This window comes from Ambystoma mexicanum, chromosome 5q (genome assembly GCF_040938575.1).
Source record: "Ambystoma mexicanum isolate Mex_15411 chromosome 5q, UKY_AmexF1_1, whole genome shotgun sequence".
Lineage (NCBI taxonomy): Eukaryota > Metazoa > Chordata > Amphibia > Caudata > Ambystomatidae > Ambystoma > Ambystoma mexicanum.
Window position 1 is genome coordinate 45,819,418 of NC_090933.1, and position 23,081 is coordinate 45,842,498.

The window sequence follows — 23,081 nt, forward strand, 5'->3', positions numbered from 1 at the left end:
TAATTCTGGGGTGATTTGAACAAACACAGGGAAACATGTCTACTGACGAGATTCTGCTCTTTCATCTTTCTTGGTTTGCTTTTTCCCAGAGGCCTTCAGGATTCGAAACTGCCAGGAGCTGGGAGCTATTTAGCTAGCCAATGAGAGCCTTGTTAGCTTGGAACCAAGAGCTACCAGGAGCTACATTTGACTCCCCAGACACGTGGTGCCATACAAACATGATAGCTATGTAATATCAACTGTGTAGGTTTGGGAATGGGTATAGAAGAGAACAAAGGACACGCTTAAGAGACATTTAAAGCATATTGGATAATATATAAATGGACACAAAGTTATAGAGTTAGCATCTTACGCACTAGTTGCATTGGCCGTGCACAATGTGCTAGCTCCTGGTTTCCCCGACATAGCTCCTGTCTAACAGATGATGCCTGATACCCAGGGGCTGCATTTTGCTCCTGGTCAACAAATCCTTATTTCAACCCCTGGCCTTTGAAATCTACTGTAGCCAGAGCTCTGAAAACTTCTTACCCAGATATAACATTGTTCTGTGCTATTATGGGGCGCTGGATAGAGCATTGCATTGGATTGTGGTACCCCGTTTATTTATGACTGGAAAGCGTGGTCTTCCTCATACAGTTGTTAGAGCCTAGTCTTGTTGGAAATCAGAGAAATCACAATCCCCGGCATTAGCTAACACAATTTGACTTCAACCACCGGAGACAATGTCGTGATCTTGGAATTAGAAGAACTGTGTGCCACCCTCCCGATGTTTTGCACTACATTTCCCATGACTCCTAAGTGCTGACAATACTGGCTGAGGCTTATGGCAGCATTTGGCCAAAGCATCTGGAGGAGGTGGGGTTGACTATCCAAAAGGGAATGGTGGGCATGAGCCAAACCACGCCAGGGCTCTTCGTTCTGGCATTTATTTCAGGGACTGGTAACATCTCGAGATGCAGTATGACTTAACTCATCGGATTCAAGAACTTGGACATCTAAACAAGTGAGAGGCCTCTGCATCATCCTTCCTGAGGGCATGTCTCAGGTGGCTCACAGGCACAGCATGGACGCCAATGTAGCCAAACCTTCCTGCTAAAGAACCTTGTTAGATGACTTTCTTTGAGTGGCAAAGAATTGTGGCACTGCACGTTCTAAACTGCACTCAACAGTATCTACCCTATCCTTCTGGACAGGTTTCAGTTCAGATTGCACAGGTTTCAGAATATGGGCGTGCCGTTGGATCTGTGTTGCAGGGACCCATGGAAGTCTATGGTGAGGTCCTCACACCAGTCGCATACCTCATAGAGAGTTCTCCCAAAAACTGCCTACTTCGTCGGTGGCACGTTGCACAAATAGGGTAGTTCGTATTCATTTGCATATCAAACTTTTGCATCCATTAGCACTCACGAGAACCTGGAGTGTCCAGTAATGTCTCAAAGTATTCGCAAAACACACACAGACAATTGTAGATAAAGAAAGTATATGATTATTGTGTTAATATTGGGGATGGCAGTATGGATATGTGATACAGATAAATGCGGGGTGCATGTTTTTTGGGCAATTCAGGGTTAGGAAAGCCAAATTGGGCTATGAGTCCTTAAGGTGTCACTCAGTGTCTGGAAGGTAGATATAGTGGGAGTGTTCAATAGGCAAGGAGCTCCCTATGCTGGGACAAGTCCTGGAAAATAATATGGACAGTGTTGTGTGGTGGTGTGTATTTCTGGCAGGCCGTGACCCCTCTGACATGTGGAGGTGCTGCAGGATGCAAAGTTGTGATCAAAAAGTCTGAGAGCTAAAGCCCAAGTGTGGGTCCAGCCGTCAGGCATGTTTAGGCAGGACTTGTAATGGTGGATTTGCAATGAGCAATACTGCACCACTATCTACAAATTCAAGCCATAGCACTTGCCTCTGTACGGTGTAAAGCACTCCACGCTTTGTTGCTCCCGAGCTAGGTTCACACTATATAAAATAAAAGAAATAAATGTTGAGACTGAATGTTATTCATGCATAGCTGAATATTGTGATCAAAGTGATGTAACCTCAATGTTTGACCAATGGTTTAGCCTATGCTAGGAAGTCAGAGGTTTCTTTTACAGATTCAAGCTCATGGGTGGCAGGCTTTATAATACCTATGGCAGCCCCTCTTCTATTTCTATGGCGGCCAGAGCGGGGATGGGATAATTACCTCTACGTCCACTCTTCCTCATCTCAGCACCTATCAATGAGGTGTCCCACCTCCATACAGGAACCCTCTTTCTACTTCTAATTTCCTCAGGCCCTGCCCCATCCACCTCCCGCCTCTGGGCCTAACAGCCGTTTTCCCCAAGTCCCAATAGTACGTAACACTGCCCAATAGGCCCATTCAATACAGGGAAGGCAGAGGCGGGAAATTCGTGCTGGGACGAGGAAGAGAAGGACTAGGAGTAATGAAGATTGCCGGTAAGTACTCTTATCATTACCTCCACGTCCACTCTTGCTCGCCCCAGCACTTATCAATGAGGCGTGCCAACTCAGGGAGAATGGGCCGAGCGCAAAGAAAAACACCAAAAGCCAAATGGAAAATGCAACCTGACCAACACCAATTTATTGAAATACACAAATCCAGACAGTAGCAACAAGCTATTTCACAAGAGCGCCACACTCAACACACCCACCCCTAAAGGCCCCCGCCTCACGGCAGTGCAGATTCAAATGATAGTGGTTAATGAAAGTGTGCGGATCAGTCCAGGTGGCGATGCGGCAAATGTCCTGGATATGAACACTGCGGGCCGCAGCCCAGGACTCAGCCATCTGCCTCGTTGACCTGCCCTGCACACCAGACGGAAGGGGAGACCCCATAGATGAGTAAGACAAAGCGATAGCATACCGCAGCGAACGGTTGATGGTGGGCACAGACTCCTTCCCCATGAGGACCGGTCCCCCAAATGTACTACAGAATTTAGGGGAGGGACGAAAGGCCCTAGTGCGTTCCAAAAAGAGAAGAACTGCCCGCCGCACATCAAGAGTGGCCCAACGAACCTCCTCCGGGGAGCAGGGAGAGGGGATAAGGAAGGAAAAACTATCTCCTGAGGCAATGAAACTTAGAAACCACCTTAAGAAGAAAAGACGGGTGACACTTCAGAAACAACACATCAGGGGAAACCACCAGGTATGGTGCTTCACAGGAGAGGGCACCAAGCTCCCCAAACCGCAGCACCAAAGTGATAGCCACCTGGAAAACCACTTTCAATGTGAGGACCCCAAGGGAAACTTCAGACATTTGGGCTCTTAGCTGCCTTCAACAAGCACTATGTTGGATAACAGAGCGCTCCGAACTTTCCCATAGGCAGGGGTGTGCATCCTTTGGGTCTCCAGATGTTTTGGACTACAACTCCAATCATCCCTAACCAGCATAGGTTATAGCCAGATATCATGGGAATTGTAGTCAGAAACATCTGGAGAGCCAACGTGTGCAAATCCCCGCCCTTAGGTGATGTGCACCCCTTTAAAAAACAACGTTGATCTTGTGTGTTAATTCATCCATTTAGTGAAATGAGTCGAGAAACATCGCCACGAAATTTAGAGATGCATAAATGGCATTGATTTTCAAGAAATGAACATTTGTATTGATATTATGAGGTGCAGTCCGTACTCCAAGATAAAGTGATTTCTATCTGCCATAATACTAGTTTGCTAGAAGTGTCCGGCAAGTAACACATTCTCTCGGGTTGGCTGGCAAAAAAATAAAAACCGTTTTTCTCGGCATAAATGATTTTGATGCGATCTGATTATGAGATTGTAAACGTCGTGGATGGCGGCAGATCGAGAGCCCGCCAACTCCAAGCATGGCCGACTGACTGCGGAGAACAATGAAACGGCGCAAACAGGAAGCCGGACCAGCACCACCTGACATGTCTAAAACTCACCGACAGAAGAGCCGCGGCCCGCCGCGAAGACAGCAGGGAGTTGATTAGTAGTTCGCTGTGCTATGGATGCTTAGCAGAAATAAACAGCGTGTGAGGTTTAAGAGAAGGTCTGGCAAGTGCCGTGACCACGTGACCCAACATCCGCGGACACATGTCCTGCACCCAGTCAGTTCAGAAAGGTGAGCAGTGCGTGAACTTGTACGCACATATTGTCCAGTTGTCATCCCCGGGGCACTCGTGTGCATTTGTTCTTTGCTGAACAATTGAGAACACAAGAAAGTGTGGGTTTGTATGTATGCACCATAGCACATTTATAAGCGCAAAGCACACACAATGGGCCTCTTGGCGCTGAAGCTTGGGCTTTCACCTATTTCCCGCACGGGCACAGACTGCACACGTGCGACGCACGTGGCACACTTCCATACCGATCTTTATATTTATTTTGCATTGTGCCGACATTGAGCTTTGCAGTCACTTTATACCACGGAAACAATGGCTTACAATTAATGTCTCTGTAAAATGGACAACACGGTGACGAGTTACTTAGTGTTAGAAACGGGCAGACTTTGTCGAGCCAATGGAGAGTAAACTGTAACCCGGTTTACAAAACGATCAGAAGCTATGAAAACGGCAGTTGAAATTCATTATAAATGGATGGTTGTCATGCACGTGTATTTTGAATGTCGTAGTAGCTTTTTACAGCCATTTTTCTATCAATTCTGAGGACGTTTTTTGTGAAGTTGACTTCTATGTGTGTAGAAATGGACTTAGAAATACGCATCTACGCCATTAAACAACAGAGCAAGTTGTAGCCGCAAAGTAGCTCAACTCTAACATCTCGATTGCCTCATGGAAAAAATGGCTGTGTCCAATGGGCAAACGGGTACTTGCATGCGCGTATCTCTGATGCAAGTTTGCAATTGTGAACGTATCTATAAATCCAGGCTTATTGGTGGTGAGAGAAGGCCTTGCTTTTTTAGTATGTTCCATTGATGTATGAATGCACTCACAAAAAGGAGGAACAGCCCTGGTTTCCCTTATATCCCGGAACAGGCACAGGGCAATCCACAATGCATATAAAGGCACAAATAGAGCATTTCTAGCCCTTCTCGTCATTGCCTTAGCTTCGCTGTCCCAACTTGCGTTTCTAGCACTCAGTTGTGTTTTAGCAATTCTTTGTTACACAATTGGAATTTCAACTACTCGAACACGGCTTTGGCCTACTGACGTCAGCAGCCTCCATCCATTCACCCATCTGCGTGCATCAACGCTGGGGGATTGTTGTGCGAGGGCTGCACAGTAGTGCATCAGCCAAGCGAACATACTGCAATGCGCAGACGTGGCGTTAAAATACAGCTCCCGAGTGACAGAGATAGAGAGGCTATGCTAGGCCCCTATTGTGAGAGTGAAGATGGCTAATGAGGAGTTCCATTGAAATATAAAAGCCAGTGCAAAACCGTGATTTCCGACATAAGGCCCAGTGAAATGGAAAGTAATGGGCCTAGCCAACTCCACTAAAATGGATAGGTGCACAAGTGAAGGGAAATCTACATGAAAGCTTAAAACTGATGCATATGCCCACTGAATAAGAAATAACATGTGGTGCTGCGGATGCTAACTTTGTGGAAACTGGGAAAAGTCACCTTTGACAGATTCAAAACTGCAGCAGTACACATGGAAAAATATACATTGAAATGATAGGCATGTGAAAAATACCAAGGAGGAAATGTGCCTTAAAGTGAAGCGAAGTGACATATTTCACAAATAAACTGACATTCAAATAGAAAAGCCTACTTATTGGATTGTCTATGTAACTGTGGCCTATGTGTGAATAATACCTAAAGTGAACTTATATCTGTCCAGACCGCATGTCATGAAACATTGTAGTTTAAACAACATGCCCAGATATAATGCTAAAATGTTACATGTAAGCACATATTGCCAATTTAAAACTGAATTTGCCAAAGTATGGATGCAGCTGGTGTTTTCCCCACTGAACTGAAAGGTCTATGCCTTTGAACATTTTAACTCAAGACCTGGGCCGGGCCCACCAAGAAAGCAGGCCTGGTTCAGTTAGAAATACAAAGAAATAACAGAAAATTAGATCAAAATTGTGGGAGTTGTAGATAACACAGCCAGCAGAAATGACCTTTATGGTCAGGCCTTCCCATTAACTGGTCTGCCCTAAGTTACTAGGGGAATCCAGACGTGGACCCCTTGCTCACTATTCTTAGAGAGGCACAGCTCCACCCTACTGATGAGGTCCAACTAGACCGAAACACGTGTCTGGGGTTGCTGTTGGTAGTCTTGTTTAGAGAAGAATTGCCTAGCATTTCAGTGCTGGACTGCCCCACGGCAGGACAAAGACTGATATATTTGGGATATTTCTTCTCTGTGAAAGATAGTGAGCTAAAGACTCTGGGTAAGTCTCTCGATACCAGGACTAATGCTTGCAGCAGGACTCCCAGGAGCCCCCTTGTTAATTTCCACATGTGTATATGCAGGAGTGTATTCTCTTTCTTATTCCATTGCTATAGGCCTCATTAGGCGACACTCAGTTGTCAGGTGTACCCTTCTGATGGCCTGCCTTGCCAAGACGTGAAGTTGGAAATCACCCCCCCCCCAAAGATCCTAATAGAAAAGAGAGCCATTGTTAGAAGAACTCCTAGAAGCCTATGGAGACACTGGAAGTTACATCAACCACGATATACTCAGTGGAATCCAAGATGGCGGCTCCTTGATAACATCTCTATCCACTAACAATGCAGGTCTAGTCTTTTTCTTCCACTTTGTCCTTCTTCTCTTTCTACCAATTGTTCGTACTTATTCCCCGCGAACAAACTGGTAACTGCGTTGCTACTCTTTTCTATAGCATTGCTCCCTTGTTGTTGCTCGCTCGTATCTATTGGTACCCTCTCCCACTCAGACCTCCTTCTGAGTCCTCCCTCTTCCCTCCTCCTTTTCCCTTCCTTCGTAAATTACCGTCACTTCGGTTTTATCCATTTCCTTTCAACCCGCTCCCGACTATTCCGTTCAGAGCCCGTCGCCTATTAGCCTTTCTCGACACTGTTTTCTGCTCTCTGTCTTTTCCGCCGCCCTTGGCATCCTTTCCCTCTGTTTCCTTTTCGCCGTCGCTTGTGGCCCCTGTTCTTTCCAGCCGTTCGCGGCTACTTCCAGCGCTTACCTTTTCTGCCGCCCTCAGCATTTCTTTTCCTCGGCTTCGGTAGCCTCCGCTTGCAGCTTCTGTTTTCTCAGCCGCTCGCGTCTTTTTACTGCGCTTACCTTTCATCTATCTCCGCTTTGACTTAACTAAACATTCTTCTTCACGACTCTAGCTGTCCTTCACTCTCTCCTTTCATTCTTCTGTCTTTCCTCTGTCTCTTTATTCTGCTGCCCCATTCCTTTCCTTCTTGCTACAGCCGTCCACGTATTCTACTGCATTCAAGAATCTTCAGTCATTTTGCACCGATTGGATTGGGATATTCTTCATCCTTCTACCTGACACTATGGACATTGTACATCTGATCCTCCTCTACACCTGCATAGTCTGGGTTTTCTTCCCCGAGAGGATTTCCCAGGGGGCGGCCCCCTGGGGAGTACAGAGCACAGATTATCTGGCCTCTGGACCTCCGGGGGGACGCCTCTTACCTCTTCACGTCAGATCTTAGAGTCCGAAGAGCCGTGAGTACCCCGTCTGAGTACCAAAGTTGTAAGAGGTTGTAAGAGCCACGAAGATAAGGAAATGAGGGTAATGCAGAAAAAGACACAAACACCCCAGCACAAAAAGTGCAGAAACTAGAACTGCGACAATAAGGAAAACAGCGAAACAAAAAAAAAAGATAAACACAGCCTCCTGTAAAGTTCCCACTGAGATTGATGTTCTAGCTAGGCTTACCTGTCAACTGGGATAACATAGTGCGTGTTCCCTGTCATCACCGGCCATCCTGGATATTGGACATATACAGTTATATTCCAACCACCCCTACTCAGAGCAGTGATGCATCAAGAGGTACCATCACTCATTTCTAAGAGGGAACAACAACAACAGTTTGGTGGTTGCAGAGGGAGGTGTGTCTCATTGTCGCTCCTGGACATATCGCCACATTCTTACAACTCACTGGGACCTTCACATATTAAGCATCTGATCCAGTTGTCTACCGATCGCAACTGGACAGACTAAACATGGACATAGGACTGGCAGGCACCGCAGAGAACTGGATGAGATTATTCTTCAGTGGAAGGACAGTGCATGAACTCCTTCGAATCATTTCCCTCAACAGGGATCAGTCGTGTCCTCTGTAACATCCATAATACTCCCCTTCATGATCTGCTGTCTGAAAAGGAGTGTTTTTCCACAATGATGCGGGTGGTTCCTGTTCGTACTCGCTGAGGATCATGTAGACAATCTGAGCTGCATCTGGAGTCGTTGAGATCTTATTGAAGTTGGGTCGCGGGTTCACCAGCAAAGACAGATGCTCTACTTCTTGCTTCGCAGCAGTTGTGCGACTGTGGCAGGTGTCTGAATTCCTGCACAGAACTAGGTTTAATCTTGAGGAGTCAGGTTTGATTCCTTCCTATCAGTGTTGAATCATGTAAACGCCACTGTCATTTCTCCTAATTATCACTTCATGCACCAGGTTCAAATATATTGTAAAAAGTGTGCACCATTGGATCTAATGCGACTTAGTTCCCAATTACTTTGGTTAGGCCGGAGCAGGTCTAGAACTCCCATGCACAGAAGGGGAAACATGTTAATGTTTCTGCACTGTCAGGAAAAACGTTCCTGACAGTGTGTGCTCCCCTATGGAATAAATACCATTCCACTGTGTATCAATTACATTCAGCAAACATCTGGTTAATCAGTCCCTTTAAACAATCTTTCCATATGTCATCGGTGAAGGAGAACAATGTGTCCAATGCATGACGGATGAATGATTCATACTCGGGGGCAATCTCCAATGAGTAAACAGATAACATGATAGGACCGCCCCCTTGAAGGATTATGCTTCAAGTGTCACGAACAAGCTGCGCATCATCGTTACAAATTACCCGCCTTCCTTGCTCATCTACATCATTCGAAATTTAGTTTTAACAACCTAAAATGAATATGTGATAATACACATGCCTATCAAACATAATATTTTTTAGAGCCCACATACCTCAAAATATGTGTTGCAGTTTGAGAATTACATGAAACTTTAATATGCATTGTGTAGAGTCTCCTAAAAAATATAACACAACATAATGGATTGTCATGTCTCTCGTACCTGCCTTAGTTAACATATCTGTAATATTTGTCAAAACATCTCAGTCGCAATGTGTGAATCATCTGTTTTGTACAGGAGTCACTTGCATTTGTGTCGTTGCAGCCCTGTATGATATCAACATGGAAGGCAGGATCGGAGTAACAATGATCAGTATCAGTACCTTGATGGTGACACTTGCAGAATAATCCTTTGAGGGAGAGACTTTAGGGGTCCCCCAGGTATCAAATCTCCATCAGCTAGCGGCACAAAGAGACAGAATTTGGTCGGTAGGGGTGCAAGTTATTACCAATCAGGATGCACACAAATACATGTGCAATTTCTGTAAATAGGCAGGACGACCCCAGTGCGCATTGCCTTCAGGAAAGCAGTGACATCACAGGGAAAAGGTTAGCATCGGTAGAGGAGCCTCTTAGGTGGAGGGGTGAAAGTAGGGAGGGGCAGCCTGGGGTTACCATTGGTGATGGGAGGCAATGTGATAATCGATGGAGATTTACAGTGCGTCCTTCCCTTACAGGAAGCCCGAAAGCCTTAGTAAATAGGCGTTTTCATTGGTCATTAAGGTTTTGATGTATGCCACAAATGAGTTCCAAAGCTGGTGTGTTGACACTCTTTGGTAACAACAACTGGAGCCACTCAGTACGTTCTTTTCAATGTCTACCGTCGTGGCTACGGATGGATGTGGTTGGATTCTGTGTGATAGTGCTGTCAGCCCTCTGACTCGGTTGGTAGTTTGCCAAACGTAAAGAGGTTAGTCCATGATGCCGATCTACTTGCTTTGTTGTTGAAGTTGATCAGCAACTCTTGTATGGGAGTGATGTGAACCCAGTTCTTCTGGCTAGTCTCGAGTGTTGCACCTGGTTTCTTGTCTCTCAGGAGAAATATAATTTTGTCATTTAGGCCCAGTCTGTCCGATCATGACCGTACGTTTTTGGAGACTGCTGGGCCCATTGGCTATCCAGCGGGTATGACGGGTGCTTGCATTATTTGCTACGGTTGCGCATCATTCATGCTCTGGTTGGTGGAGAGATTGGAAGGCTTGACTGCATTCCTGACTTGGGTGTCATAGATGCTAAAGAGGAAGGAAGATAAAATGGAGGCTTACGTTACTATGCAAGTCCGAAGCAGTGCTTTTGAACAGTGCAGGCCAAGAAATATTGTTTCTGATTCGTAGGATTGAGTGAGTACCTTCTAATAGGGACTAGACCAGCCATATTATGTCTGAGGGTTCGCAGCTGGATGTTGGACATCGATGGTGTCCAGTGTGACAGAGAAAAGAAGGGCCGGAGCATCCATTCTACCTAAATCTTCCATCTGAGGATTTCTTCAAAACAGGATAAGTTAACAATTCCAGTGCTCTTGGCAGGGTTGGCAGTCATGAAGAAAAAATGTTAAGGTAAAGACAGAGCTATAGCTATTGTTTACTGTTTTTTGTATGCACTAATCAGGAAATGCCAGGTTTGATGGAGGGTGAAATGTATGGGGGTCAGAACCACATTGCTTGGAGCTTAGTATTCATCCACCCACATAGGACTCATTTATTAAGAGGGAACTCAAATTTTGTTTCTCAAATGCAGAAAGCCCTCCGTTTTTAAATCACTATGTAGCTATCTGATTGATTTATAAGCGTCATTATTTTTAAGCACCGTGGAGGTATATTGAGCAGCTTTAAATTCCTCCAGTGCAGGCACTTGGCCGACGATCTAATCTAACATCGCATGTTCCTCAGGCCATGAGACATCATTGGGACTTAAAAAGCATTGCTTAAGTTCACCTTCCATAATAGAGTTGGCACTTTAGTTTTTTTTTTAAAACAAATATTAATTTCCAAGTTGCCTTTTTATAGAAAAGTTCAGATACATTTTAGACTGTCAGAAAATTGTGTTCTTTCTGCCCAAAAGGGGCCCTATTGCAATTTAGCAATTTTAAGGGATTCAGCACAAAGATGCCAGTCATTGGTCTAAGAAGTGTTTAAAAAAATGATTGTGGGAAGATTCTAGCATCCAACTGAAGATGGGACGGATGGCGAGGGCTAGTTCCCATCTTACATTCCTCTTAACATCAGAAAGTCAAAAATCAGGGGCATTTGTAGTTAGAAATAGGATCTTACTTTGCATTAAAATGCATTTTACCAGTTGGGAGGTTTGCCTCTAGGAAAATGCCACTGGTTGCGGTCGTGTTGATCAATCATTTTACCACATTTGTGCCTGTTTTCGTCTGACGAAAGCCATCTGAGCCTCAATCCTGGCTAGCCAGCAGGATAAGGTTGGCCTAAAAAGAAAGATAGAAAAATAGCTGGTGGTAAATTATTTGTTCTGCCTTAGTGACCCTTCCGTTGGGTGGTGATGGAAGTATTGGCATTTCTTATATCCACTGTTGGGCCACTTTTTATCTACATTTTTTTAGAATCATAAAAACGGCATCTAGTAAAAATGTACTACTGGCAGTAAAAATGATCGTTGATTATAGGTGAATATTACGGGCTGGGCTAAGGGCCCAACCAAAAACAATATATATAATTATCATTTCATGATGTCCTTTTTTCCTGAGCTGGGATTGCTGGTATTAAAACCTTTACCTCCATTGTACATTTTACCAACAGCGGTAAACCAGCGATTCCATGTTGTGATGAGTCCTATTTTTCACCTTTCTGCTGCCATGCTGGGAAGATCGACCATAAAGCAGCGTGCCTGGTGCACAGTATTATTGGGTCAGTCTTTGATTTGTGTGGCCTGCTGAAGGCGACGCTTTTCACCACCAGCGCATATTTTGCAGGTGAGCTCCATTTTGCCTTTGTCTTTTTTTTTTATATCAACCTGCTAGTAGTGCTGTTAGAAACTTTCTGCAAAAACGTATGATCATGGACAGTTTCCTCATTCCCCAAGCACCTGAGGATTGCAAATGAAAATGTTATGTTACAATGTGTGGGCAAAGTAAAAGGGACTACCTCTACCTCCTTGTAAACTTAGATATCATCAATAAATATCTGGTATTTAAATGCACATCTCAAGATAGTCAAGCAGGTATCAGATAGGGTGGGTGACTGTCAGATTCCTTTCCTTAATTCTGACTATGCTGTTGGCCCCGAAGCCCATGATACTCACTAAGACTCTCAAACTGATAATAGGTTTCTCTGCACTTGCGAGACGCACGTAAAAGGTAGAATCTTACAGCAAATTCTGCACAATAAAATACCATGTTCTTAATTTGTCTACACCAGGACTCTATCTCTACGCTATGAGGGGTCAGAAATGAGAGGCGGACACAGAGTTGTAACTTTTTCAACATCAGACGTCTTTATTGAAATAAAACGGGTTGGATGAAGACCTTTCTGTCCCAATCCAAAAAAGAGTTTCCCTACGTAGGAAAATAAAACGAAAGATCAGTCTGTATCTCGTCATCAGAATTATACTAAGCGTCCTTGAGTCCAAAAGGCATCTGACCCTCACAATATAAATGAATAACTAAAGGTGTGTGGTGAGTGTTTCTGTTTTGATTGAATAAAATGTGTACAGAAAAATCAAATATGAAAATCCAACAACTAGTCTCTGCATCCAGGACCTGGTTACATTCCCCGGGATTATTGCAGGTAGGGTAGTGAGAGTGTCTCTCTCAGTCAACGAGCCTTTAAGAATAGAAAAAAGGTCTATTTCTTAATGAGTCTTTCTTCGGGATGACAAACAGTGTCTTTTCTTCTTTAATAACGTTTTGAAACTTCTGATAGACTCCCCTACCAGGAATTCCCCCTCTTGGTCTGGCAGAGGCCCATGATTAATTGAGGTAGGATAGCGAGAGGGTCTCTCTCAGTCAATGAGCCTTTAAGAATAGATGAATAGATGAAAGGTCTATTTCTTAAGGGGTCTTTCTCTAGGATGGCAAAAAGTGTCTTTTCTCGAAAGGATTGACTACCTGATGGTTTCTTGTACCAGGACTTCCTACCGTCAGTGGTGGAAATGGAAATAATCTGATGGGGGACCCACAAGGCCATAAACTATATATCAATTCCACTTTAAACCGCTTCCAAGGCACTGGTGCTCCCAAAATATGATATCATTACCACTTGAAAACCGCTTGGGTTCCCATCATCTGATGAGGCGTGAAGGCAAGCAGCAAGCGCTGGGGTAGGGCTTGCAGTCAGGATTAAGTACGACACCACACTGAGAAGATTTTCTTTAGTGTTTGCACAGCACTAATGTGTTCTTCATTTACATACCATACTTCGGTCTTCAAAACAAAAAACTTGGCAGATGTGATGTGTTGCACAGATGTACTTTACTAGTCAAAATGTACTACATTTTAAATACTCTGTCTCCAAACTGTACATTGTCTTCTGGGGCAATCACAGAAATATTGCACTAGCCAGTATGAAGATGATCCGGTTACCTCTCACCAAATTGCAGCGATAGTTCACAGTAGAGACCAAACTCTTTTTGAAACCAAACTACTCAATAGTGCTCCTTTTATTGCATCCAGTCGGACTGCTTGGCTAAAATTATTTGTATTGGCAGAACTTAAAACACCCAGCAATCAGTGGTCAAAGTGAAGTAGTGGAACTATGTTCCCTACTGGCTTGCACCGCTCCCACAAACCCCTTCAAGATCCCCCTTAAAGGCGCACGTTCAGGGAAGCCACCGAGACTGCCTGGAGAAGTGAAGCCTCTGTCGCCGCAAAGACCAGCCTTCACAGACGGGAGGGGGACAGAGACTGCAGAGGAGCCATTGTGTGGCAGACCTGGGAGGTCCCGCGCCATTCTGAAAGTTAGGGCCTGAGGACCAACCGAGATCTGCCTTTAGGAGGGAAACCCACAGAACTTACAAGGTCTCGTTTGAACCATGTCTCAAACATGTAACCGTAATGGCCAACTGCTGACAAATTACTCATTTGGCCAACATGAGCCCCTAAATGTTACTTGAAAAGCTATTAAATCGCTTTTGACATCAATATGCTAATGTACACAAACGTTGTGAAAAGGAAACAAGGTGATAAGAATGTTGTTGTATACAACAAGAGGTCTGAGGGAGGTGATGGCCTGAGGGTGCCAGCAAAGGCAGCCTGTAATCTGCACTCTGCAAAGCGCACATTTTATGTCCTAACTTAAGACATAAGACTACCAACATGGTGCAGCTGTTCGGGGGCCCACTGAGTCTTGCAAACCCTTTCAACTAAAATAATTAAAAGGCCCTGCCGCTATACCTGTGTGAAGGCTAGCAATGGACACCACCCACCTTGACCCACTGATGGCATGTCCCGGGCTATTTGAAAAATTGGTGCCAGGCAAAAAAGTAGAGGTCCCGGGCTGTTGGAAAAATTGGTGCCAGGCAAAAAAGTAGAGGCCACGGTTAGGGAGTTGACAACCCGTGATGGTGTATGGACCAGGCAGACACTGTTGCATGGGAAAAGTCTGCCCTGTCCCTGGACAATCCTAACGGGTTGAGAGAAGGATCACTGGGGACAAACACAAGGAACCCCTTGGCAATTGCTTCCCTGCACTGGTAAGCAAAGTGGCCTGTTCCCACTAACTCCAGTGGAGCCAGTGCTAAGGAGCGTACAGGAGACAATCATAAGGCTGGAATACAACACTCATCCTGCCTGTAATTACAAAAGCTTTTTTTATTTTATTTGTGTACCGTTTGGCTAACATTGGCATTGACAGAACTTAAAACACCCAGCAATTAGTGGTTAAAGTGTAGAAAAATAAGTAGTGGAACAATGTTCCCTACTGGCCTGCACCACTCCGCACAAACCCCACTGCACCACCCGCCCCCTCCCGCGCACAATACAAACCCCAAAACACATGTGCCTGCTGTTTAGGGAAACGTTTTCTACTGATGCCCCAAAGTCACGAAAAGAATAATTCTCCACATTTAAATAGGGGTAAAGAAAATCTCCATAGTTAAAATAGCTGCCTGTGTGGCGCAGGTCACTTTAGCCAGCGTTAGTTCTTTTAAACTGCCCTGTGCAAGCACACTGCACATAGAGCAGATTACCTTTGTGCACAGTGCTCGCACAGGGTAGAGACTGTGTAAACAGAGCCAGAAGAGCGCTCTTGGCGGCAGAGCTTTTTGCATTTTTTTTTTAGCAACCCAGATGCAGGGCATGGGTTTTGTATTTGGAGCGGCTGACTCTGGCCGGATCCCGAGATCCGGCTTCACATCTGGTGCCGGATCTCAGATCAGGCGAGAGCCGGCCCAATGACCAGCCCTGCCTACAGTGTGCACAATGTTTTCCTCCCCTTCTAGGGCTTGTAGAACCCCTGGTGTACTCTCCTGCCAGGTATCTCTTCCCAAAGGGATTGTCTGCCTGATGATACCTTTCACCAGGACCTTCTACAATGTTCACAACACTTTCCTTCCTGGTATAACACAGTAATTTCTCTTCACTGTTTCCATCTCAGTAGCTTATAGCAATGCTTGGTCCAATCTTCTCCAAACTGACCTCTCATACAAGGAGGCTTGTACACATTCTGCCATTCAACTTCCTCCTTAATGTTTATACTAATACACTTTAGATTGTGGCAATGCTTGTTCCGATTTTCCTCAAATTGACATTATATGTAAGAGGACTTGTATAAACTTTGACTTTCAACTTCCTCCTTAATGTTCATCTGCTGCAGATAACATTTTACTCCAGCTTCCCCATATGGCGCTCTCTCCCATGAGGATTTGTAAAAGTTCTGTGTCTTCAATTTATTTACTCAGTATTCAAAAGATCAATTTATTTGTCAATATACCTGTTCACACACCTTGGCCCACAGCACTCTTGGGCAGATTCACCGGTGTTGATTGGTGTCTTTGGACTGTGCCACACTGCTGTGGCAAAGCAGCAACTCCTGGAGGGCTTCCCCGGCTTTGCTGACCCTCTTTCAGTTTCAGCGTCAACTCCGCGTTCGTGTGTCAGTGAAAATGAGGGGTTTTCATTGGACAAGGCTGGGGCCTTGCCATTGCTGTTGCACTCCCAGAAGTCCCTCTGCAACATCTGCGGCACTTCTCACGGTCTCACATCTCTCTGGGTAGGTGGGCTGCCAAGCAGAGGCTGGTAAGCGTCTGCTATGCCCCGCACAGTTCACCTCTTCATATCTGCTTCTTCTGCCTCGACCGCTTCCCGCCTCACTGGCCCTGCAGCTAGCTTCTCCTCTACTCACCTGGAGATTCTCAGCAGGTTTAAATGTCCTGTGAAGCGGGTTTTCTCATGACAACTAGTCCACACCTCTGGATCAATGTTTCTTTCACTCTTCATTAACTTCTTCATCTTACTCGTCTCAGTACTTGAGGCTTTATGGAGGAAGAAGTCCATAGGAGTATTAGGCTCTTTAAGATTGTATTGTTTGAAAAAATGAAGACCATTGAAAATGGGAGATGTTAAATGTGTTTCATGTACATATGAGGTGTGAATGGTATCCTGCTTAGGTTGATTCATAAAAAGGGGTGTCAAGGCTTTATAATTACAGGGATATGGATAATGACAATATACCATTGTGAACTCAGGACCTATAGGATCTTCTTCACATGCAAGGGAAGAGTACCACGTCTCTCCCAATTAAGTCAGCACATCCTCCGATGTGATCCTCCCTCATAATATCACCTCCAGGTTCAGGACCAGGCAGTGGCTGCCTTTCCCTGGCCACATGGAAAGAGACTTTAGGCTGGGGATCAATGACGACTCCACAGGATTCATCCCAATGGTTGTGTTGCATTTCACTGAATCCACTTCACCTAAAGGAGAAATCATCTAATTATTGTTCTTCAAATTGTGTTATTATTATGCGGGGGACCCCCCCAAGCCTCCTTACCTTATCCTATGCCCTTACCCCACCCAATCTATGTTTTTAAATGTACCTACTTACCTAACCAATTCGAAGGAAAAAAAAGTTCTGTGATTTCTGAGCAAGTTGGGCGTTTTGATGCGATACCATAGTTTTCACCGTCTTCCAGATTGGAGGAAGAACCAGGGTGTGCAGCATGGGCAGGGAATCCCTTGGTGGCCTAGCCGCAGCAACACTTGGGCTCAGGTGAGCACCCGATCAATACTCACTCCTGCACATTTTTTTAAATTAATGTGTGTCCTGTAGTGACAGCACCATCCGAGCAGGGGGCGCAGGCACATGGAAGGAGGATGGCGGTCATTCCCTGCCACTCTCCCCTAGCTCTGCCACTGCAGTCTGCAGTCCCTGATGGGTGCAGAGTAATGGGACTTATTAGAGTGCACAGGCAAACATGGTGGCAAGTAATGAGCACAAAAAAGGAAGGGTCCTTCAGCATGGCCATGCAAGAAAGAACATCAGTTGCTGCATATTGCATGTGAAAAAAGACTACTCATTACTTTCTTCGCCCATCCTGGATCTTCTGGTTGTGTTTAACTGAACTGTGCGCTCGCTGTACTTCATTGCATCGTGCGTGTGCTTATTCGTATTATGCTGCTCCCCAGCTCCAACTAAGTAACCATAGACCTAATGCAGTTGATCAATTTACCTGGAAATGAGACCTAAAAAACGAATAAAGAGCTACCTATAAAGAGTGGAAAAATGATCTAGGGTAGAAGATGCTCTTTTGTACTTGAAAAGAGTGCAATTTTTGCAGCCAGGTGTACTTTCTTTTAGTGCAGCTAAACTGCAGCTGCTTAGGCTCCATGCACCTGACCCTTGCCAGTAGGTTCTGAAGTTCCTGGAGGGATCTGCAGAAACCATGCCCTCCACCCTGTCCTTCAAGGTTCTAGTTCTCATCTGTAGGGTAGGAAGAGTAGTCCTAGTCCCGCATGGACAGAGCAGGCACTGAAATGCCTCACCTGGCACTCATCCTTTTCAGAATCTGCACACCACAGTTACTTATTGGGTCAGGTGTACTCAACCTTTTATCTTCCCAAAATGGAGTACCACTGCATAAGGCTATCGTAGCGCCAGATATTCCAGTGCTTTAAAACTCAGGTGATGAAATGAGACATAACTACCACAGGGCTATAATTATTATTCGAAATGGTAAATGGTCACCATGCCATACAAAAGTGTTGGTTGCTTCGGGAGCTGCCCAGGGATTCAGGCAGCGAAGGGTTTTATTTACGACGCAAGGCTTCTAGGTGTGTGCCCTCTTCATCGGATTTCCAAGGGCTATGCCCATTAAGGAGGTGTAGCTGCTGGTTCTGTTTGGTTCATGCGCTGAGTGGGGCATGGTGCCCGGATTGGGCAACTTGGCAGGAGCGATGCCAAGTACGCGAGCCTTGAGGAATGCAATCCAGCTCGCTAGCATCACTGTGTCCTGGGAAAGGCATGTTGGCAAGCCCTCTCCAGCTGATCACATTCTGAGATCTTCACGTGGGAACTGAGGATGGGTGGAGAAGAGGAGAGATGCTCTTTCACAGACCAATCAAACTGCGGCAACTCTTATTTGTCTGCTTGTTACTAGTTAAACTCATCTATAAACCAGTGCTGAATTTGTAAAAGAAAAGAAGTGCCAGGGCCCAAATATTCTCGAGCACGCTTGTGACACTGCCGGCAGGCAGTTCACCGCCATTGCTGCCACCACAAAGCAGCTGCTCCCCACAGTGTTGACACATTTGGGGTTAAACTACTGCTCGCACCTGCTTATTGGGGTTGTTGGATGCACTGACGATCACCACTTCATAATCAAACTAAGTGCAAGAAAATAAGTGCTGGTGCTCAGAAACAAGTGCCAGGGCTGAGCCCTGCCTAACAGTCCCCACAAATGAAGTCCTATGTATAAGCAATGCTTTCCGTAACAGTTGAAACTTCCACTCATAGATGTTTGGACTGTATTTAGAAAATCCAAAGGCTTTGGAACAACATCTCTAATGGTATGTTGCTCTTATTGGATCGGCTACGCCAATACCGTATTTTTGTTTTTGTGTTTATTTATTGAAAGCGAAAGTCCCTTTCAACAAAGCGATGTACAAAAGTCATTTTCACAGCTAGAGCAGTTGTATTTCTGGGTCCTTTACATACTTATAGGTTAAGGCTCCCTGTTTTCTGTTTTAACTGATTTCCACACATAAATACAGACGGAAATCACTATTTTCCTTCCTGTATGTAGTTGCAACACATTGATAAAAACGGAAATGCATGTCTCTTGTCTGGGCCTTTATGTTGTCAAACATACATTGCAGGTCAATGGCTGTGCAAAGTAATGTAACAGAAAGGTTCAAAAGGAATCAAATTCCTTTTTAAGTTGCTTAAATGGCTGCAGATATGCTGCCCGGGATCTGTTGCGTAGGAGCTTCCATTGCAGGCATCTAAGTGCTGATGTGGTTTTTTCATGTAAATAAATGTGGAAAATACAAGTTGCCACTTATTTTAGTTACAAGGCAGGAAATAAACGTGTCAAATACAGAAAATATTGCCAAACATATAAATATGATAAATACAGACAGAAATGATGCAAAAATAAATACCATAAAACCGGGAGCCTTAGTTAGGATGTACATCCATTCAAATAAAAGGTGAAGGATGTCTGGGTGAAATCGGCTTCAAGTAAGTCTTTAAGTAAATAAGTCAAGTTAGTCCTTCCTCTGTGTTTTTTATTTGGGGACTGTCGCCTACAAGAGCCCCTCACACCCACACTAGATCCATGTTCATACCAAGCCAACCACAAACAGGGTGGGAAACTAGGACAGTGACGAGGAAGACTCGGACTGGTTGTAATGAAGATTACCGCTAAGTAATCAGGCCATTAACCCTTGACCCGTCTTCTGCACCCAAGTCCTTGCATGAGGATCCTGCACGGTAGAAAGCTGTACCCACTGTGTGCAGCTGCATGGTACATGCAGCCTGGGGATAATGGCAAGCCGATGGTCGCCCGTGAGCATTGGAACCTAGAGCGGGAAGATCCAGACTTCAACCAGAAAAAATGCTCTAGAGGTAGTGAGAAGCAACCCGAACTAGGACTGTGACGAAGAAGGCTAAGACTCGATGTAATGAAGATTACTGATAAGTCAGCTGGGTATTTCCCTCCTTTTGGTGGAGCGTAAAGTAAGCTATAGGGGGGCAATGTGTTTGTTTATGGTTGTCGCTTTCTTTTCATTTGAGTCACTTGCGGGCCCTGTGCCACCCCATTGACTCTATGCCAGCATGGTCCTGTGCAAGCAAGAATGAAAAGGAGTAAACAAGTAGGGGCGCAGGGGTGAGTTGGTACATTCTCTGAGTATTCTACGCAAAATGCATGCAACCGTTGAGTCACAAAGAACCCCAAGCGCCATCACGATTTGACCTGTCACACTTTGCATGTGCAAATACCCAGATTCACGCAAAAGAGAAAAATACCAGGGCCAAATGGCTGGAAGGAGAATATAATATGAAAAGTGAAAAGAGAAAGCAACTTTCTCTCGCCAAAGTGATATCACACTTAGGAGGACATTCATCACTTTTGGAATAATTTTATGAAAAATTAAAAAAGTTCCATGTGTTCCCATTGCTTAGGTACCAAATCTGAGTAATGCCAGACTGGAGCAGGGGGTAAATTACTACAGGAGTAAGGGCCTCATTACGAGTGTGCCGGTCCGGTAAAAATGCCTGTCAGGCCACTACCGGCAAAGAATTGCCCCTATGCGGTGATTGTGAAGCCGGTGCAATGGTACTACCGGTGCCGGTGATTGGGACAAACCCATTCCTATGGGACTCCTTGGAATGGGAACCAACCGCTGTTGCCGGCACCTGTAATATCCCCATAACAACGAGATATCAGGTGCTGGTAACGGTAAGGCGAGTTTGCCGGTACGGCAGGGAACCGGCAAATGCGTAATCAGGCTCTTTAAGTGTCCCATCTGGATTTGTATGTGTGTCACTCATTTGCATTGACTCTAGGGAACTTATTTTGCATGTGCAAAGTATGTGTTAAAGATGGTACCCCACGCACCTGCTATTGAAGTCGCAGATCTTCGCATGCCCAAATTTGTGAAGTCCTGGCGCACTTTTTTCATACACATTTATTACCACCACTCATAAATGACCTGTTCTGTGAATTAGGCACAATTTTCGCAGGTGCATTTTGCAAACATATATTCACTGGCTGGCAACCGCTTTTTTCGCGAAAGGGACCAATGGGTGTTTAAAGAGGGATGGAAACAGGAAACTCTTAACCATAGTAACGGTCATGGCTATGACTTTTGTAATGACATGAAATGATTGGTGGGAATTTTTGGGAATTTCACATCAATCTGTTGAGGTTGCCACTGACTTTGAGCTCAGCTGATTTGACCATCGTCTAATGTACTTTCAGACTGACACTTGTACAGCTAAAGATACCCAATGAAGGAACTGAATGCATGGTTATGCATTTTTTAAAGGTTCCTGTCCAGATGTTGAAGCTATATCATGTTAATTACCGGTTGAGTTACACGCATCCTTTTGTCTAACTGGATGTCTGTGTCGGGCCCTGATTTGTCAATGCCTTTTGAAGGAGGACACGTGGGTCTGTGGCACAGGGTTAGCTGGTCATTCTCCAGAGCCACGCCTGGAACACTTACATGGGGCTTTCCTTCAGGATGGGCAGCTGGATGGCCCCCAGTTCTACTGTGCACTTAAAAAGATTCCACTCATTGCATTAGATAAGAGTAGTATGTATCTAACCTTACATGCAGGCTGCCCGGGCACACCAGTGGCTGTTCGCTGTGTTCATATTCTTATCACACAGCGTGGTTTCCATTTTGAAATGTGGCATTGTTCTGCCTTGTACCCGCATTTCAGCTCCAATCGCTCTCGATTGTAGTCAACACTCTCACCCCTTTCAGCCAAAAGTGCCCGAGACCTGGAGGGATTGGATAGGATGTGTTGACCCTCCTCCAAATTCAGGACATACAGACATATAAATACACCCTGAGGCAAAACCAGACCACTGCATGTGTGTGTGTGTATAGCTCGACGGCACTCACAGGGTTAAGTGATGTTTGGTCCTTTTGAAATCCGTTATATAATATGGGCAGACACGTCCTCTTTAACTAAGAGGCCTACATAACACAGTAACTGAGCAAAACATACATGGAAAGGTATGTTTATTTATGACATCACATTGCACACACATAACAGAGCCCCCCCACACTCCTTTGCCTCTAACTGACCATCGCACGGTGCCAAAGAGAGGCTTGCATATCCTCCAACACACCATCCCATAATCTCGACAGACCCTCCCTCACGCACCCTCACAGGGACTCCACACATCCCCCCACAGAGCATCATGCATTCCCAGAGGTACACACAGCCCGAAACAGACATCACATATCCCCTACACACCCTCAGTCAGCACCCAGCAGTCTCTGACGTAACATCAACAGACCCTCACACTGCCACCAACGAACATCATATGCCCCCCAAAGAGAATCCCACTTTGCCTCTAACGGAGCTTCACACGCTGCCAAAGAGAGGCTTCCTTAGCCTGCAACTTACCATCCCATAATCTCGACAGACCCTCCCTCACGCATCCTCCAAAAGTACTTCACACATCCTCCCACAGAGCCTCATGTATTCTCAGAGATACACACAGCACGAAACAGACCCTCAGCTCGCCGCATACACACACTCAACCAGCACCCAGCAGTCTCTGACGTCTGACGTAACATCAACGGTTGATACGAATTGTTCATTTTACAACTGTTCAATTGACAATTGACCGAATTGCGAAGGTCAATTGTAACAAATATGTGGGGGGAAACCCCCCACAATCCCCCACCCACGCCAAACCCCCAAAACCCCTATATATATATATATATATTACCAAAACGATATATATATGTCGGGTAATACCACATCAACAGACCCTCACACTGCCACCAGCGAACATCATATGCCCCCCAGACAGAAACTCACGTAGCTTCTTCGCCTTAGCTTGTTCAGGAGTAGACTGGGAACCAAAAGGCACCCTGGAAATAATGTTCAAAGAGGCCCCACATTCCACATTGTCTGAAAGCCGAACAC

General features: G+C 45.2%; 1 protein-coding gene across 3 annotated transcripts in view; it reads left to right on the forward strand.

Annotated features, from left to right (window-relative positions):
* GFOD1 (Gfo/Idh/MocA-like oxidoreductase domain containing 1) overlaps positions 1-23,081 on the forward strand; it is a 364,310-nt gene that overhangs the window by 129,614 nt on the left and 211,615 nt on the right. The window contains exon 1 of one of the 3 annotated variants that reach the window (XM_069620491.1): positions 11,828-11,944. The exons of the other annotated variants lie outside the window; for them this stretch is intronic. The gene's annotated coding sequence lies outside the window, so the exon portion shown is untranslated. Of the gene's footprint in view, positions 1-11,827; positions 11,945-23,081 lie in introns of those variants that run through there. 3 annotated transcript variants of the gene reach the window in all.